Source organism: Lepeophtheirus salmonis, chromosome 6 (genome assembly GCF_016086655.4).
Source record: "Lepeophtheirus salmonis chromosome 6, UVic_Lsal_1.4, whole genome shotgun sequence".
In the NCBI taxonomy this organism is placed as follows: Eukaryota; Metazoa; Arthropoda; class Copepoda; order Siphonostomatoida; family Caligidae; genus Lepeophtheirus; species Lepeophtheirus salmonis.
This window is the reverse complement of record NC_052136.2, coordinates 7,308,281-7,314,280: the sequence shown is the minus strand read 5'-3', so window position 1 is coordinate 7,314,280 and position 6,000 is coordinate 7,308,281.

Below are 6,000 nucleotides of genomic sequence, written 5' to 3'. Positions count from 1 at the left end.
TCGAGTAGTCAACTTTCCAAAGTTGGGCAAAAGACATCGCAGGTCAGTTTCTTGACCTGATGGATGATTCCATAGCAAAGGGTACTTTTTGCAGAGAAAAACCTCAAGGAATTCTGGGCTACTATGCATGGTTCGTATCCTCGCGTTGCTGTTGCGTAACAAATCTTTTGTATGTATTTTATTTCCATGTTAGTAAAAATTATCATATATGCAAACAAAATTAACACCTCTAAAATGGAACAAAAGATAGAAGGTTACATTAATACAATAAGTCTCGCTCCCGCCTTCTCCCCGCGCTCTCACACCAATCACATCCCTAATCATGACTACGAACAACAAAACTAGTGAGCATTCATTGCTATACAAGTAAATAATTTGGAATTTACATTTCTGTTTTGTAAAAACATTAAGAAGTTAGATATTTGTATTCTTCCAATGGGCATTGCATTTTGACATAATTCAAATTGAAATACCGATATTAATCTTAATGTACATACGTAGTATGTATGCACTTGATTTGAGCCCATGAAAAAGTAGCCATTACAGATTTGTCTAATTCCATTCTCATATTTTTATAGAAAGTTATCTGATCTACATTTTTGAAACATACAAAACAAATTGAAATGTTATATAAATAAGTATTTAAATCTTGAAAATGCGAATTAAGATATTTTATATAGGTATGTATGCAAATACTGCCAAACCTAGGGCTAAGAGTAATAGTCTTGTTGTGTTGTTGATTAAGTGTTTGAACATAAATTTACTGATGGCTAGCTTCTTCAAAAATAAGTGTATGATCATTGCAAGTAGCTAGAATGGGCACCTTGGTAGAGCGTTTGTCCATTATTTTTTTGCTATATGAAGCATCTTTATTATACCTACATAAAGACACCAATTTGAGCTCTGTACCTCAATATTTCCCAAAGTTAATTATTGTCGATAATATATTTTTTAACGATTTGTAATTAAAGATAGGAAGAATCCAGATGTTCTCGGATCCAGATCGGGTTGGATCTTTAGACCTGAACATTCGAGTAAATTTAGGGTACCCAAACTTTCAGATCCAGATCCAAAACCAAAATTACATGGATACTTGTCTCGAATTTTAAAAGTATTTTAGCTGAAGTTCAGGCCTAAATATAATAGGATCAGTATTAATGTTACATTTTACTGATTACTGATCCCAAAACAATAAATAACACCATGATATTACTCTTAAAACATAATTATCAGTCATTAATAGAATTATTGTTATAATAACATTGGACACGTCATTACCTTTCTTGTATCTCGCAACCTCTCCCCCGAACAGAAACAGAAGAGGCCCAAAACCATTTGGTAGTTGGCCAGTTCTTCCTACTATGGAACTATTATTTAATAATAGTTCATAACTATTCACACTTTAATAAAAACTAATTCGTATCCAACCAATCAATGTTAAGATCATTGATTAAAAGAAACTTCGTCAGTTGAAACCCCAATACAGTGTACATTTTTGGTTTTGTGAGAACGGCGTTACCTGGCTAACACAAAAATATACTGTGTATTTTTGGTATCAGCTGTCGATTTTTTTGCTTCTTTTATCCCTAGTCAGTGCTCTCAACGTATATTTATTTTTGTCATAGCCCTTAGACTTGATTACAGTAAAGATAGAAGATAAAGTTAAAGCTGGTTATGTAATGTACTTTAACACAATTTTTTTAAGGACTTGCAACCAAAATGACAAAGTTGTATACGAGTCCACCTTTTTTTGAGTCTGACCCTTCATACTCCAAGTCTAAATGGCAGAGCTGTAGTGTCGATCCCGAACTTTTATCGAGTCATTTACTTACACTCAAACCTGATTCGTACTCCACTTGACTCGGGATCGGAAAATGAGGACTCAAAAACATCATGAATCCACATAGTTCTTATTCCTATTCCAACCACATGTACATATGTGGAGTTTGAAAGGGGTATTCCTCTGACCCTCAAGATTTATTTTTTGAACATTTGCATTTTATATACTTAGTATGTAAATAAATACAATTTGACCCCCTTCGCATACATTTTCAAACTCTGCTTATGCTTATATTAGTCATGCCTGATTCCATTAAAAAATGACTCAACCCTATACCTAAATTAAAATTAGCTAATACTAAGTATTGACAACAATCACTGACCTGAGTTATTATTGTGCAAGGGCGTCTCCAAGAGTTGAGCTGGAAGGGGTGTACCCCACCTAAATTAAGCAATTTTTGCTTATAATTAACAATTATAACGCAGAAAAAAAAATTAATTTTTGAATGTTTTTTTCCAAAAAATTTAATATTTGAAAAAAAAAATCCCAAAAATTTAATATTTGAAATTTTTTCTGAATAGCTATGGAGTTTTGTAGTTTTTTTATCCTGTAAATTTTAATTTTTGGATTTGTACTAAAAAAATTCCAAAAACCAAGTTTCTTTCAAAATATAACCCACCGGACGCCCCCTGCTGTGTATTGTAAATACTCTGGTGCAGAGGAAGCATGGGTTGAGAGAGTGTATGGCTCCCAATTATATGCAAATATAATTATATCACAATGGCGGGAAGTTGGGCAAAAAAAATAAATCTAAAAGGCCCTTAATGGATACTCACGAACATCACACGCTTTTTAATTATGATTTTACAGCTGAATCAAATCAAATAACTTCACGCTAAGTATGTACTTGTTTGTGCAAATACATGTAGAAAATTTTTCAGTCAGGACAATCCTTAATAATACGTTATTATTAGGAATATATTAAGGGGTAGATGAACTTTTCAACAAAAAAAAATCAATTAATTCTTAGCAAACATATTCATTATTGCTCGTTGAATTAAAAAAAATTGATTGGAGTATAGTAATTTATGCTTAAGAGTTTTGAAGTAGAATTTAATTAAAAATACTTTAGATGAAGTTGTATAGGAAACTATGTAGAATAAAATCTTAAGATTGGAAGAACTTTTCGGTTATCTACGTACATATTTTATCAATGTATGAATGAATTATAAGTATTAATCCAAACTTTTGTTAAATAATTGAACAATTCTAATATGTTGGACAATTCATAAAGAATTTGTTAGCCATTCATGACTTCCAATAACTTGTTAAATAATTCTTTTCGTCTTCTTTAAATGTTACAGACTAGGAATATATTAACCGTCAACTCAAAAACAAGCAAGACTGATTTTGCTCAAAATTCGGTTAAGCTGTACCAGATGTTAAACTGTCCCTATAGTCTTGTATGGAGATGCACGGCACTAGTATAGCGGGCAACTGAATAAAACTTTGAACATAACTATGACTGAAAACATTATGCAGTGTGAAATATCCAAACAGAAAGCAAATTTTATATCACAAACAAAAATGAAACTAGGGAGTAATTTAAATTTTTCGACAGAAATTTGGAGACTCCACAAATTGCACTGACTGTAGCAAAAATTCATCCTCACATTGATAGAATTAGAAATTGTTATGTTTATTTTGAAAGACCAGATTGGGGTCAAATAAAATCTTAGGAATCAAATGAAGGTAGTTAATTATACATTCTTTAATATTTCTATTCATCCCGGAAATTTGAATGCAAAGTTTACAATTTACCGAAATATTGGGATGTATGTATTGTAAAGTATACAAATTTATGATGTACAAAAATAAATTGAACAGACTGTTTTTGTGTTAAATCATCAGATACATCAATGAAAAATGCAATCCTCACCTCTGATATAAAATTTTAAAGCCAAGATTTAATGTTTCTGATCAATTTACTATTGTTTGATATATTTTCAAATAATGAATATAGATTCTGCAACAAATTACATATCTTTGTAGCCTTTGGAGATCATTGAAAAGTAACTTGAAATTACTTAGTTAGACATATTTTGCACTTTTGTACAAAACAGACCAGTCATTTTTTTATTATTTTAAGAAGTCTCAGTATTAGATAAGAAGGAATTAAATATTGTGAGCCTATTTAGCTAGACATTTTATGATCCATACAGAAAATTCAAAGAAAATATATCCAATCATTTCAAAGCCCAATAAACGTGAAAATGAGACAAGATAATTTTTTTTTATCTTCAAACCATTAAACAGTCTGATAATAATAACCAACCGGGGTATTGGTGATCGTCACAATGAACGAATCAACCTTCCTTACAGACATTACCAAAATACATAAATCCTGTCATCGTGAGACAATCAATTCGTAATTTATACGAACTATTGGAATATGTACAGTCTATATCTTTAATATTAAATTTCCTTCCTCAAACAACATAAAGGGGAAATAAATACGTATTTTGTACCTACGTCGAGTCCCTCTCAATTTACGTCGTGATCCTAAGAGTACATCACCTGTTACAAAGAGCCATAAATATTTATCTTTTAGGAACTCCAATGATAAAATTATGCATTAACTCACGTTTTCAGTTTAACTCTTCCTTTAACTTTTTCAATGGCTAGTTAATTATATATGTACTATACAAAAAATACATATGTAAAAGATTATATTATAATCATTACAAAGCTATCAATTAAATGAGGATCTGGTTATGAATTTAATGCATTTTTATTAGAGCCATTATGGTTTTGATGGCACTATTTAAATGTGCCAATAGTGTATTTATAAGCTACTGCGAATACATCCAACTTAAATCATTAAGAAAATGTCAACCATCCCAAGTCCTTGTCAAAAAAAAGATTCAACCTATAACGCCTATAAGTAGGTCAATGTATAAGTAAAAAATTTATTTTAAATCTCGCAAAATGGAATATTTTTGATTTTTTTTTTAAATCAAGATTTTTGAGTTGATGGTTGGGAATTGACCTTTTTTATATAAAATGTAAAGTAACTAACCAGGCGTTCAAGCCGAATTATGATTGTTCTTCGTATGACATCACTGAAAGCTTGGTTTTAGCCCTTAAATTAGAGCTTAAACGTTTGTAAAGAAATAAATAGAGGTAGGAGTAGATACATATGATACTACTAAATAAGGCCCTTATTAATATTAGCTGACGGTTATATGAATTTGGGGAAAAAATTAACAACTACTATATAAAGGGGAACCTCCTACATTTAAAAAAGTATTAGTGTAGGGATGATACTATAATTAAGTTTTAGCTCATATATATTTATTATGACTTTTTGAATCAATTTACACCAAAGATAGGTGATTATTCTTTTAGATGTAGATGTTAACAATATTTATTATGACTTTTTGAATCAATTTACACCAAAGATAGGTGATTATTCTTTAAGGGGTAGATGTTAACACAGATACGGCTTATTACGTAAAGTACAAAAAGAAGAAATATCTTACGCAACAACCGTTTTTTCTTTTATAATTTCTGAACATTGTTTTTTTACTACAAAAATGTCAACTCTAGTCATGCGTAAAGCTGAGTAGAAAGTATGGATAAATAACTGGTTTTAGATTATAAAAGAAAAAACAGTTGTTGCAAATGTTTTGATCATTCTTTGCCAAATCATCTCACTCTAATAAAAAATCTATATTTTGCCGCCTATCTGTAATGTACAAAATCATTAATATTATTAGTGAAATAATACCTAGAAAAATTAAACTGTTTTTATACTAACTCTCCTTTAATGTTATTTTAAATATAGAAGATTATCATTTCTATAGCATAAATACGTCACATTCTATCTTTCCAAATAATAATATAATAGCAGATTATTTAAATAATAATTATAAATAGTACCCCAGTCAAGAGGAATTTTTGTTAGCTAGGAGTGAAGAAAAAAAAGGATAGCTGGAATCGTAGGACTTAAATCGCTCTTTAGGACAGATGAATGGTAAAAAAGATCGTATCCATAAAAAAAAAATGATTGGGAAACCCGGACCGATCCGACATTAGATGATATTGAATATGTTCTCTTTAAGGATGTAAAAATTGACCAAATCCTAGTAACCGTAAATAAAATAGGAGAATATGTTGGTAACTTTGAAAAACGGCATATCTACTAACAAAGATCACCA